General features: G+C 56.7%; 1 protein-coding gene across 2 annotated transcripts in view; it reads left to right on the top strand.

The window, feature by feature from the left end:
- Nucleotides 1–1657: 1657 nt before the first annotated feature.
- The window catches only part of FXYD6 (FXYD domain containing ion transport regulator 6), a 30398-nt gene continuing 17982 nt past the window's right edge, over nt 1658–14073 (top strand). Inside the window, exon 1 of one of the 2 annotated variants that reach the window (XM_042904653.1) lies at nt 1658–1814. The gene's annotated coding sequence lies outside the window, so the exon portion shown is untranslated. The remainder of the gene's footprint in view (nt 1815–14073) is intronic. The other variant, XM_042904652.1, reaches the window with a different exon arrangement.

Genomic DNA, 14073 nt, shown 5'->3' with positions numbered 1-14073 from the left:
TGCCAAGCCCTGGGTTTGATGTGTCTCCAGCAGTAGGGACTTTGAAAAAGCAGCGCAGAGAAATGGCCCAAAGGCAGCACTTAAGGGCATCTGGGAAGGATGAGTCCACTTGCCCAAGGACACGAACCTACCAAGGACACGTGCCCAAGGACACGAGAGACGAGTGGTTTCGTCTCTCCCCCCCACTGAAAGCAGAAGACAATGGAGGACAGCTGTCACCAAGTTCTCACTTGTAGAGGAAAAGACAGGGACAGAAAGGTTACTTGGTCCCCGTCAAGACCCGTGGATTCGCAGGATCGGAGCCAGCCTTAGAGTTTTAGCTTTTGGAGGCACCCACAGAACTTGGGGACTGTCCCAGAACCATGTCCGTTTTGTCCAAGGTCCTGTGCTCGACGGGTCGGAGCTGTCCCCCTGCCGGTCTCCCTTAGGGGGGGCTACCCACTTGTTCTCAGTAATCCTTGATGGTGTCCACATCTGTGCAGAGCCTTTTTGAATTCTTGAGTATGTCCTGCCTTGGGATTTTGAGAACTTCTCATTTGTTAAAAATTAGCTAGTCTCCTTCATTTTGCAGATGAAAATACTGAGGCTGGGAGCTGGGGGTGTTGGAGGTGGGGCTGGGTCTCTTCCTGGCCGTATCCCTCTGTCCCAGGGTCTGTAAGAAAGTCTCTGTGGTCCTGCCTAGGTGTGGACAACCAGTCTCTCTCAGGAAACCCCTCTCACCCTGACAGCCTCATGGCAGGCAACGTGACTTCCTGGCTACGACTGTGTGGCCAGCCAGCCTTTACTGTGTGTTTCTAGTTTCTGCCCCTGCCTGACTTGGTCCCCTCTTATAAGCCCTGCTGCTCACAGCCCTGAGGAGTGAGCAGCTTGCTCCTTCTGCCTCAGGGCCTTTGTACAGGACTATTGAGCACTCACTCTGAGCTCCTGGGCTAAGCCTCTCAGGAGGTGAGTGTAACCCAGCCATCATCATCTGTGAGGAAACTGAGGCTCAGGAGCTTCCTTTAGCGATTTGCTCAAGGCTACCTCCCGGGGAGAGTCGCAGAGCCAGGATTTACATCTTGAAATTCAGATGTCATCTTAAATTTGGACCCTGAGGACTGGGTTGGGGGGGGGGGGCAGTCCTGCGACCTGGCAGGACCAGGATGAGGGGCCCTGAAGAGGAGGTTCTAGGCAGCACACCTGTCACTCTGGTGAGCGCCCCCCACCTGGCTCCAGCTGAAAATGACAGCTACAACCAGGGCGGGCTCAGGCGCCTACGACACAGCCATTCATGCTTTCGGTACACATTCCCCCTAATTGCCAAGGCTCCCAATTAACGTGGGTTGCTGTGTCTGGTGCTGGGTTATTTCCCCGTTCCCCTCGGTTTACTATTTCGGAGAGACACTAGCTCTGTCATTGTGTTTGTCTCGCTGCCTTCCCACCGTCCCCGGAGGAAAACCAAAAAGCAGCAGCTGGCGGCAGATCCCGGGCGCGGGCCCGCCCCCTCGGCGGCCGTCTCCTGTTGCTTCTGGAGCGGGGCCTGCCCCCCCCACCCCACCCCGCCCCCCGAGAGGCGCCCTCCCTCACCCCGGACGCGCCACGCTCCCCGGTGACACCGCGGCGGCCCTTCCCGGAGCCCGGCCCGGCCGAGCCCCGCCCCCCTCTCCCACCCGCGCCGGCCGCGCCGCTCCCGCCCGCCCCAGCCCTGCGCAGGAGGGGAGGCGGGAAACACGCGAGAGCCTCTCCCACCGCCCTGCCCCCAGCCCCGCCACTCCCAGCTCCTCGGACTCCGTGCGTCCTCCGGGGATTGTCTCCGAGGGGCCCGCGCTGTGCAGGTAAGCGGCGGCGGCGGGAGGCAAAGTTGGGCGCTTCTTCCGAGGACGGCAGGAGGCCGGGGTGGGGACCGATCGCGGCGGCGCCGGGAGCTGCCGCGTTTTGTTTGTTTCGGTGGGTGTGAGCGGCCCCCGAGGGCCCCCGGCAGCCCGGGCGGCGGGAACGCGCTGGGGGCTGTAAACCCGGGGTGGGGGGGTGGTGGGTGGGCGTCGGAAGGGGAGCGTGGCCTCTCGCGGGGGAGACCCGCCAGGCGGTGCGGGTGAAGCCGGTGACGGCAGCGCCCTCGCCTCTGCCCGGGGCGTGGGGCTACGGTGTTTTGGAGAAGGGGAAGGGGCAGCTCCCACCCCGATCTAGCGGGAGCCTCCCCTTTGTTACTGGGCGGCCGTGGACACTTGAGTGGAGCGTGGGCATGTGAAGACGGGGACGTGGCTGGAGGCGAGTGTAGACACACGCAGCCATGCAAAATGGGACGGCTGGTTTGGTGCTCGGGTGGCGTGGGGGCTGGGGCAGGACGGTGGGCAAGGGGCTGGGGGGCGGCGGGGGGGGTGGGGAGGTAAAGAAGGGCTGGGGTTCCCAGCGTGGATTCATGAGAATGTCTGCATCAGTTGTTTTCCCTCCTTCTTGTTTATCCAGTCCTGTTTTCTTCCAGGGGGCCTCCCCGATCCCGGGTTCTCTCCTTTCCGCTCGCCCAGCCCCTTTCCCCAGCAGGGCCGGCCCTGGCTGAGCCTCCCCCATTGTGTCTTGCTGGGCTTCCGTGGACAGTTGGAAGGGGGCTCTGGCTCCTGGCGCTTGCTTCTGGCTCTTACAAGTGGTGGCTGGTCGGGAAAGCACCCGAGGGTGGGCGCAGGGAGCGGCGGTGCTGGAGAACTGGGCCCGGTCAGGCCCCTGCTGCCAAACCCCACACATGGGGGGGCGGGGGGGGGGGCTGTGGCCTCTTTCTTCCTCCACTTCCTTTGTCTCCTTGGCGTTGGGCCCTCCGGCTGGGCCCGGATTTCCAGGTTCGGAGATGGGTCAGTGCCCAGCTCCCGTCTTCTACTGAAGGACCCCCGCCCCGGGGGCCTACCGCCCTCATATTGTGGATGCGTGGATGTGTGTATCTGTTTCCGCAACTTAGCCTTTCGCACGTGACCTCCCTGGCAGTTGCCATGGAAACCCCTCTTCAATTCTCAGCCTCCCTCCTTTTCCTGCCCATTCCTCACCTCCATATCGCGTCCCCTCCCCCCCCAACATGGTTGCCTAGAGACTGGTTATCCCTGGCTTCACTGGCTCGGAGACCCTGGGTAGACAGCTCCCACCTGGAACCCAGGCGGTGGCTTCCTCGCTCCAGCTGCCCCCCACTACACCCCGCAAACGTGCCCCAAATGCCCCAAACGCATATCCGTGCATATCCGTGCATACCGCCCCGCACACACTCCCTCACACACACGCACCACGCGTTCTGTCGTGCCACGCACTCGAACACACTGCAGGTACGTGTATCTCATCCCGCAGATACACCGCATGCACACCCAGTTTATCCTGCACAGCACCCTCAATGCCACTCCCACATTGCGTGTGCTCTCACACCAACGAAAACACGCACACGCACACACACACAGTACTTCGAGAGAAGTCTCGAGCTGGAAGAGAGAGGGCAGTTTCCTGCCTCATCTGGCTCTGTGCGGGAGTGTGTGTAGGGAAGGCCCAGGGAAGGCCAGAAGGAAACATCTCCCTGGGGACGCCGGGTTAGGAGGTAGAGAGAAATGCACTCGCAACTTCCAGCTTCCCTCAGAGAGGAGCCCCTCCCCTAGGTCCTAGCCTCAAGAGGCTGAGCACACAACCAGAATTTAAAGCCCTCCCTGCCCGGACCCTGAGAAAGCCTGAGGCTCCTGGCCCACCCTGGCGGTCTCATCTCAGCCCCCCGGAGTCTTCCTGGCTAACAGGATCGGGCAGCCCTGGGACCAGCAGAGGGCTGAGAGCCTCCACAAAGGAGGGAGGACGGGTGGTAGGGCTGAGCGAGGGAGCAAGTGGGGGGGAGGGGTGCAGGGAGGGCAGGAAGAGGACCAAGAGTGGAGACAGGGCCAGGAGGGGCTGGAAGGAGAGGAGCCAGGCGGTAAGAGGGCACGCGTCCGGCGATCTGCTCCTGTTGGGGGTCCAGGCCACCCTCTCTCCTTTAGGCACGTTTCCCCGCTTCCTGTGGCCCCTCCGGCCACATCTGTGCATCTGGGAGAGGAAGCCAGTTTGCAAAGGGCTCCTGCATTGCTGGGGCTTTTCCAAGACCCGTGGCTTCGGTGGTGTTCAGGGCGAACACCTGGGTGGACAGCAGAGGGAAGAATTGCCTTCCCGGCCTCCGCTTGCACTTTGGACTGACGGAGTATCCATTTCATTCATTCATTCATTCATTCATTCATTCATTCAGTGACTTGTTTTGAGTACCTACTGTGTATTAATTACTAGGGACACTAGAGTGAGGAAGAAGAGAATCCTAGATTTCTGAGGGTCACAAGGGGCCCTGAGGGAACATCCAATCAGGACGTCGTGAAGACGAGGAAAGAGGCTCAGAAGTCACACACACACACACACACACCCAGCGGTGGCTGAGGCTTTCTGACTTTTCAGCTAGGATTTGTGACACCACACTCCCATCCCACATGTCTTGCCTTCTTTTCTCTATTGCTGGCAATCCTTGGTGGACTGAGCTATCCCTCCCCAAAGGGCAGGTGCCCAAGGCGGGTACCCGAGTGAGCCAAGAGCCTGCTCTATTGTATTTTCTTGGAGGGTGTGGCTAGGAGAGGGGGGAGAAGGAGCAGTTCCCTAGACCCTGGAAACTTCCCGCAGCCTTAGGTGAGTCAGCCCACCTGGATCCCCCATAAACCAGAGCACATGCTCCCCTGCCCTGCAGCCCTGTTGGACTTAGCTGGCTGCCATCTGGAGGGCAGACTGTGCCAGGCGGCCCCTAGGACTCACTGTCTAACAAATCACCCACCTGCTTCTGCCCCAGTGCTTGAGCGCCCCGGAGGAAGCAAACCAGTCGTGACAGGCACAGTCCCTGGAGGCAGAGAGCCTGAAGCATAAAGGCTATGAGCCTGGAGGCACAGACCCAGGTTCTAGTCCTGGCTTTGGCCCAAGGGCAAGTGCATTCATCCCACAGATACCCTTTTGGATGCAAACTGGGCTTCTGGTGAAAGTCAAAAATAGTTTAGACTGATTTCAGGCAGGTGAAAGCCTCCAAAATTTTAGACCTCTGTTTCCACCTGTCAATAAGGGGTTTCGATTCCATGATTTCTAAACCATTTCTTCCTCTAATTTTGGTAGATTATACAATCTTGAGAGCCCTTTTCTCTCCTGGTGCCAAATTGTGCTCATTATTTCATAATACAGGGTTGGAGCTGAGCTGAGCAAGAGAGGGTCCGGTCTCTGGTTCCTTTGGAGAAAGCCTCCCCTTTCACCCAGTCCAACGGGAGTTGCCCCAGACACTGAAACTGGGTTTTCTTCTCTCGGGGTGTAGGAGCCAGCCCCTCCTGGACACTGGTCTACCTGTTCTGCCAGGATTAGAACAGGCTGGGTAGAAGGTTGAAAGAGGTGTTCTCTGCAGAGGATGAGACCCGGGGCCACCATTTGGTGGGTCTGTGAAATCCCCGAGAGGAAGAGCCTTTGGCCAGCTTGTGGCCGTGGCCCCGGGAATTGAGCAGGGCTTTCTGTGCCTGATGAGAAGCAAAATCTCTCTGGCTGAGACAAAAGTCTGGAACCAATTGTCAGCATCGTCTCTGCTCTGGAAGAGGAGGGAGGAGGTGAGACCTTGACCTGGGGAAGTCTGAAGTCAGCTTGGATCCCACACAGGAACACATTTGTTACTCAGATGTTCAGAGCGGCTGGGGGGGCAGAGCACGAAGTCCAGGCAGGGGGCTGGGACCCTGGGGACCAGGCTGGGCCATGGGAATGTGACTGTTCCCTCAGAATATCTGACTTGGGCCTCCTTTTAACAAACGTCAGCCGAGTCCCTTGGATGCATTAGGCCACGTCTCAGGACCCAGCAGAGCCGTGAAAAGAATAGCTTCTCATTCTCAGAGCCCTCCTGCTCACCTTGATCAGTCGCCTTGTCCCGTCCTTTCCTCCCATCAGGAAGGCTCTGCAGCCATCTTCAGCCGGAAGGGCCCGGCACTCATGCGCACGTGGGCTCACACGTGCACGCACTTTCCCTTTTTGACACATACGTAACCTGCCATCCCTCTCCCGTGGGCACGTGCTCGCAGGTCCCCACACCCCTTCTCGCCTCACCCAGCTGCAGTCTGGCACCCAGACCGTTGTGACGGTCCCTTGCCTTGTTCTCTCAGCCCGGATCCACTTGACCGGTGGTCCCGCCGATGGAGTCCGGCTACGTCACACCTCCCGTGGCTCTCCGTGGTCCGTTGTTAATAAGGACAGGTGCCTGGGCATCAGCACTGAGGCTCTCGTAACCTGGGTGTGGCCATGCACCGGGCATTGTCCCCAGGTGGGGCATCCCTGGCCTTGTGTTCTCCTCCTGTCTGCCTGTGCTCAGGTCCTACCCGGAACGAGCCCTCCCTCGGGCCTGCCGAACAGAGGCTGGCGCGCGGACTTGGGTTCAAATCTGGATTCTGATGCCTCCTAGGTTTCTTAACTTTCTAGGCCTCGGTTTCCTTATCTGTCACACAAGCATGGGGATGACGGAGGTGAGCTGTGTAAGGTGCTTCACACGGCTCCTGGCATGTAGCAAGCAGGAGATATTAGCTGCTATGACGATAATAACAGTGATGACATTATTATTATGGGAATGGAGTAACTCGCTGTTGTTACATCAGCCTCCGAGGCTCCTCTCCAGTGCTCATTCCTGCAAATAGGTTTTCCTAATTCCCAGTAAACAGAAGTGCTTTTCTCCCCCTGGGCCCCCTGAATGCCCTGTTGACTCTCCGCCTAGAGTACGAGGCCCGCCGTCTCCCCTCCACCTTCCTTACCTCTTCAAAGGCAGGATCTGTCCCCCACACGGTGCCTGGCATGGTGCTGGGCACCTGGAGAAAGTCCAGTGAGCATGTGTGAACTGAACATATGGGAGAAAGTCCTCGCCCACCAGGAGGTGTTGAAAGCCCACTTGTCCTGCAGAACTGCCTCCCTGCCAGTCGCTCAGACCCAGGAATGCATCCTGCGTGTCCCTAAGGCGTGCGTTCCTTGGTGCCCATGCGCCGTCACGGCGGGGGCGGTTCCCCTGGTAGAATCCAGAAAACAAGAATTCGACCCCATCCGGGGTCTGGAGGGTGCCGAAGGTCTGAGGTCAGTGGAGGGAAGCTGACTCATAGCGTTTTGGTGAGTGGGGTTTGACACAGCCCCAGAGAGCAGAAATGAGGCAGTGGAAGGGAGGGGCGCTGAGAAAGTTTTTAAATTCCTGAAGAAGCCTATGCAGGTGCCCGGGGTTGTTCTGAGCTGGGATTGGATCATAACCACAAGGGATAATCCTACGGAACATCCATGCAGTGGGGAATCAACATTTACTGAGCGGCTGCTTTGCTGAGTGCTGGAGCCCCGAGGATGCCTAGCATGTGCCTCCACCCCCAGGGAGTTCATAGTCTGATGGAGGAGACACACACTAGTTATGGCAGTGCATACGTGGGAAGAGGTAGGGGCCTTGGCTCAGCGGGAACAGGGGAACGAGGGCTTGTGGCAGGAGGGAGGGGACAGTGTGCTTCCTGGAGTGGAGGCACACGAGGTTGTATAAACCCTCCGAACGTGCACGTGTACCCACCCTTGCCATCTGGAGGCAGGGCAGATTTCCCTGGGGTCAGGGTTTGTCCCCATGCCCTCACCCCTGCCACTGCGAAACAAGACGATGTGAGTACATTCAAAGCGCCCTGCAGGCTGGGACGTGCAGGCCAGAGCTGTGCTTTCCAGGAGCTGGGTTGTTGGATGGGGAAGGGCAAGGGGCCTGGCCAAGCTGCCTGGTACTGTGGTCTGACCGTGGGCAGGGTGCTGTGGGCCTCTGGCCTTGGCAGCTGCTCTGAGTTTCTGTTTCTGCCTCTGGGAATGCTTGTCTGGCCTCTCTTGAATGGGTCTTTGTCAGCGGGCATGTGGAGGAGGTGATCCCATTGCTGGCCTGACTCATTCACGTCTGCCCAGCCTGCCCGGGGCGGGGGGGCTGGCCCCGGGCCCCTGCGCGATGCCGCCCACCGTCTAGATTCCCTGGAACAAGATCGAGTTCCCCTAGGGGAAGGGGCCTGGGCCCTCTGAGCTTGCAGCCGGCAGGCAACAGTCCTGCTCCCTGACTCTGGGCAACTTGTGTCCCTGGCCTGTGCCAGAGTCGGCCACACAGCCCTGCTCTGTGTCTCTGGGCTGTCCTGTCCGGAAGAGCTCTTGGGGCAGTGGCTGGGATGGCATCGTGAGGATCGTCACAGTTGGCAGGGATAACGGGGGCCAGCGAGGCACCGGGCCCCCACTGGTGGGTCAGCTTGGGGTCTTTCCAGGGAAATTTTTAGAAACCAGGGCTGTGTTTGTGCTTTGTGAACTCTGTGTATCCCTTTCCAAGGAAAGGGCCTTATTTCTTTGCGTGGTCCATTCTTTTTTTCCTTTGACTGTGTGTCTCTTCCCCCAAAGGATCTCCATGTTAAAGATAAAGGTGCCTCTGGGTTGAAATAATAAGTCCTCTCTACATAATAAAGGACCTTTGTCCCTCCCACTCCCCCTGTGCAGCCAGGCTAGATTGGGTTTGGGCTCCAGAGAAATAGCTTTGAGTCACAGGGACCTGTGGGCTCAGCCTCCCGCCCTCTGCTGTGGGGGCGCCCTGCTCTGTGAGTGAAGGAGGGTGGGGGCAGACCCAGAGAGGGGGATACTCGGGGAGGCCCCGCAAGACAATGAGAGGGATTCAGGAGGAAGGGGCCACCCTGGGAAGTGTCAGCATGATGGTCTGGGCCCGAGGTGCCCTGTCATGCTTATAGCTGCCTTGGGGCAGTGCAGGGAATTCAGTAACTCAGGCCCCTTGGGCCTGTGACAGTGTCACTGCCCTCTGCCGTCTCCTTAATCCCAGGCTTAGAGTGCTCTCTGTTCATCAGCCCCTTTTTGGAACTTTGTAAGGGGCCAGTCATTTCAAGTTAGGTTATTAAACAGAATAATTGATGTTTACTGTTTATTTGACGGGCATTTAAAAACAAATCAAGGGAACAGGTTGCATTTTCCTCTGGAGGCCACAGATCCATCAGTGACCTCTGGTTAGACCCAAAACACTTGTTTTAAATGCAGCTTTAAAAGCCTTTGCTGGATTTTGGCTCTGTGCTTCCGAGCTGTAAAAGCCTGGCCTCTGTTACAGGAGCGTCAGACGTCATGAACAGGGCACAGGGCTGCACCCTGCTTGCCAGGAGGGTGAACAGACGTGGGAGGTGATGGGATGGGCTTGGGGGCTGTTTTGTTTTTAACTGAAATAAAAAAAAAATTTTTTTAACATTTATTCATTTTTGGAGACAGAGAGAGACAGAGCGTGAGTGGGGGTGGGGCAGAGAGAGAGGGAGACACGGAATCCAAAGCAGGCTCCGGGCTCTGAGCCGTCAGCACAGAGCCCAACGTGGGGCTCCAACTCACGAACTGTGAGATCATGACCTGAGCTGAAGTTGGACACTCAACCGACTGAGCCACCCAGGTGCCCTACTAATACATTGCTATTAATTAAAGTCCATACTTTCTTCAGACGTCCTTCGTTTTTACCTAATGTTCTTTTTCTGTTCCAGGATCCTGTCTGGAATACCACATTCCACTCAGTTGTCTTGTCTCCTTAGGCATCTCTGGACTGTGCCAATTTCTCAGACTTGCCTTTTTTTTTGGATGACCTTGACAGTTTTGAGGAGGACTGGTCATCCATATGGTAGGATACCCCTCAACCTCGGATTTGTCTGACTTTTTTCTCATGACTCGACCGGGCTTATGGGTTTTGGGGAGGAAAATCACAGAGGCGGAATGCTATTTTCATCATGCCACATCAACATCAAGGGTACGTGCGATCCGTGTGAATCATCACGGTTGCTGTTGATAGGACTGGGTTTTCGGTGCCCCCCCCACCTCCCCGACACAATTCTAGGGCCTGGCGATTACAGCTGTGCTCCTTCAAACATCCGTCTGTCAGCTAGCACTCACTGGCTGGCTGTCCGGCCTCAGTTTCTTGCAAGTCATGGGGTGGCACAGAGACTTTTCAGCTAGGAGAGCCTTGTTAAAGAGAGCCTGAAACAGAAAGTGCGGTGTGCCGGATCAGTGCCAATGACAGGCAACAGGTGCACGTTGAGTCTGGGGGAAAGAAGCATACAGTTCAGTCCGTAGGCTGGAGAGGTCGTTGGACAAAGACAGCATTTTTCAACCTTGGCTGCACATTAGGGAAGGGCATTCTCTCTCTCTCTTTTTTTAAATCTTATTATTTTTTAATTAATGTTTTTCAGGAATAGAATTTAGTGATTCATCACTTATGTATAAAACCCAGTGCTCATCCCAGCAAGTGTCCTCCTTAATGCCCCTTGCCCGTGGAGCCCATCCTCCCCCACCCCCGACCCAGCACTCCACCAGCAACCCTCAGTTTGTTCTCTGTATTTAAGAGTCTCTTAGGATTTGTCTCTCTCTGTTTTCATATTCTTTTTGCTTTAGGGAAGGGCATTCTAAGCGGTGGGAACAGCAGGAAACAGGAGTCGACTATCTTAGCTGAAAGTATGGGAGAAAATACTGGAAGGGTAGAAAATGGATAGACTTAGAGGTATTTATACGCCACAGTAAAACATTTCTTTCTTTTAAAAAAAAAAAAAAATTTAGAGAGACCATGAGAAGGGGATAGGGACAGAGAAAGAGAATCTTAAGCAAACTCCTCACCCATTGCAGAGCCCAATGCAAGGCTTGATCCCATGACTCTGGGATCATGACCTGAGCTGAAATCAAATCAGACATTCAATTGACTGAGCCACCCAGGCTCCCCAAAAAGTTTCTATTATTTATTTATTTATTTATTCATATAAATTGTATTTTTTTTCAAGTTTATTGATTTTGAGAGTGGGGAGAGAGAGAAGGCCAGATCGTAGAGATATTGCAGGAGTGAGCATGGCTGGGACCATGTTGTTTGCCCTAGAAAGAGCTGTCAGGTCCGACAGCAGTGTGGAGGCTGGGGGGCAGGGGGGACCCTGTGAATTCTGTTAGACTGTAAGCTCCTGGAGGCAGTGACTGTGTGTGTCGTACCCTCGGTGATGACTAAGTTGCCCAGGCAAAAGCAGGCCATCAATAAAGCCGTATTAATTTGATTCCCGGAAGGAGAATAGTGCCATTCTCTCCCAAGTTACACCCCGTCCCAACCTTACTTTTCTTTGCTCCGCCTAAATGCAGGCCGATCTCAGCGGTCTGGAAAGCAATCTGATCTAAGAATGCAGGCTGAAATATACGCGACCGTTAGGATCGGATAGTATTTGAAAAGAAGCATTTGGTGAAGTTAAAGCATCTTCCCGTGGGACAATGTTGTGGATGTGGATCTGTTTTTGAGGAGGGGTGGTCTTTATTTCAGTTCTATACCCTGATCTAATTCTGAGCCATTCTAGAAAAAAAAGGAGGGGGGGGGGGATCTGCAGCTTGGCAGCCCGCTCTGAAAGGCTGCTGGGGGCTGGGCTGGTAGTTCTGTTGGCTTCCCCAAGCTCTGATGGACGGGAATCACCTGCGGGTCGTGTGGGACACTGTCCGGCTGCGGCATGAAGGCGCTGATGTTCGCGGGCCAGAGAACGTCAGGGTACCCGGCAGCTGCTGTGGGCGGTGGGGGCTGAGGAGGGACACGAGGGTGCGTCAGCTGGGGGTGAAGGGGCAGAACTGTGAGCCGGGGTTCGGCGATGGCCGACAGGCCAGGCCTCCCCTCTCCTCCCAGGGGGCTCCGGGGTCCCAGCCCTCCCCTGACATCGGTCATAGTGGACAGCGCAGAGTTGAGCCGGCCGCTGTGAGGGATGAAAGTGACATGACGCGTGCGTGCGGAAGTTAAACACAGCTATCTAACTTAATTTGCGTTATGCTTACCCGTGTTTCCCCTCTGGCCTGGGGGGAGAGCACGCCCATCAAATGAGCCCAGCTGGGGCGTGGGGTCAGGGTCAGTATTTTCATCTCCCTTAGTCCCCACGCATTGCCACACTGGCCAGGGAGGCAGCAAGAGTTGGAAGGGCACCGTCAGCATTCGGCCCCCCAGAGACTCAGGAGCCGATACCGTTTGCCGCGGGGCCGCGGGCAAGTCACGGCGGGCCTCACCTCCTCTGGTCCGTAAAATGGCCGGTTCCCCAGCGTCACACGTGGTTGTGATACTCCTTTGAGCTGGTGCTTGTGAAACCGTCTGGTAAGCAGGCTGTCTTGCAAATGATGTTATCAACATCGCCATCGCCACCCTCGGCCCCTTCGGCCCCCCGTGGGTGGGGATCGGGAGCAGGAAGGGTGCTCCCCGTTTCTTTGACAGCAGCCGCAGGTGCACTCGGAGGTCCAGGGTGGAAGAGTCTCTGTCCTGGTGTACCTTGTCCCAACGCCCCTTCAACCCAAGAGGCAGGGGGATTAGGGCTGCCCGAGGCATGAGTGTGCTTGACCCTGTGCCTGTGAGTCTCAGCACCCAGCCTAGGGCATGCAGGGGTAGGGTGGAGGCCCAGAGAGGGCCTCACAGGGAGGACGGTGGCACGAAGACTTGTTTGGTGTTTCTGCAGAGCAGACTGGCTCGTCTCACAGCAGTCCCGGCCTTTCAGCTTTGCCACCTGTGTCTCTCTGTCTCTCTTCCTCACGTTTGGTCTCTGCCGGGACTGCCCTTGGCCAACCTCGCTTGGTTGATTCATCGGGTCTTTCCTTTGTCAGCCTCCTCTCGAACTTCCCTTTGGGTGCCTCCCCTGTTCAGTTTCTCTTCCTCTGGGATTTCCTTCCTCTTCTGCTACCTTGGGCCCTCTGTTTCTCATGCTGCTGTGTCTCTGGGTTGGGGCTGCCCTGTGGTGGCCGACGTGTCATCAGCTCCGGCTGCCCCGGTGAGACCCGCTCTCCCCCATGCCGCCTGTCTGTGGCCCTGGATGACACTGGCAGTTTTTCTTGGGGCGAGAGAAAGCAGTGGCTCTGGGGGGCCTCCCCAGACCCCCTCTCTGCCTGCCTGTGTCTTCTGAGGGCCGAGGGCCCTTTCCCACCGGTCAGGAGGACGCCGGAGCCTTCAGAGGTTGGAGGGTGGCTGCAGGAGGAAGGGAGGGAAGTGAGAGGAAGGGACCAGGGCCCTTTCCCTGGCTCCGTTCTCTCTTTCTCTTCCCCATTTCCCACGAGAGGGTAGAAGAAAATGGAGGGGAAGCTGAGGAAGGAGTTGGGGAGTGACAGTAGTCATACTGTCAGCCGCTGATGCTTAATGAGCAGTCTCTGTTCGCCCGGCCTGGAACCCGACTCTGACCTGACAGCTCTTTCCCGTGCAAACAACGGAAGGCCAACTCCAGCTAGGTTAGACAAGGCAGGTACCCCGTTCGGGGCCAAACCACAGGATGCACAGCCCTGGTGTGGGAGCTGCGGGGGCTGGAGCACACCCAGCCCTGACCTGCTCCCTCTCCCTTCTCCCTGCTCCTCTGTTCCCGCAGGTGAACTGACTCCCCTACAGGCTTCCCCGCCACCCCCCCCCCCAACTTCACAGCTTGGCTGCTTTGACCCTTCCTCCCTTTGTTCCCGCCAAGTGACAGTCCCTGGGGGACCACTGACGTCTCAGACCTGCTCCTTTTAGCCAGGAGACCTGTAGGGTTGGGGTGGGGGAGGTGCCCTCTCCCCTCCGAAAGGAGATACCCTTCTCAGAAGGGAAGGGCGTGGGCCGACCAGTGTACTTGTCGACACACAAAAGTGATGTCTTCTCATCCTCATGGCTCCTGAGATACATGTCGTTACCCTTGTTCTACATTTCAGAAGCAAAGCCTCCAAGAGGTAGAGTAGCTTGTTCAAGGCCACAAAACCACTGAGAGGCAGAATGGCAGGTGAGTAGAGTGGCTCAAGGAGGGGACTCTGGAGCCATGTTACTTGGGTTCCAATCCAGGCTCTGCTACTTTCTAGCTCTGGGACTTTGGGCAAGTTACTTAACTTCCCTGGCCTCAGTTTCTCCATCTGTCTGATGGGGATGATCCAAATCAGAGCCACTCCCTAGAGCCGCTGTAAGGATTAAATGAGTTAGTATATTTAAACCACTGAGAACAGTACTTGGTGTGGCACAAATGCAGCCTCATCAGCTGTGCAATTCTGTAATCTGTTTAAAAAAAAAAAATCACCCTCCTGAGTAAACAGCTTTCTGTCCAACAA

Source organism: Panthera leo, chromosome D1 (genome assembly GCF_018350215.1).
Source record: "Panthera leo isolate Ple1 chromosome D1, P.leo_Ple1_pat1.1, whole genome shotgun sequence".
Classification (NCBI taxonomy): Eukaryota; Metazoa; Chordata; class Mammalia; order Carnivora; family Felidae; genus Panthera; species Panthera leo.
Note: the sequence above shows the minus strand (reverse complement) of the source record. Positions and strands in the feature narration are given on the sequence as shown.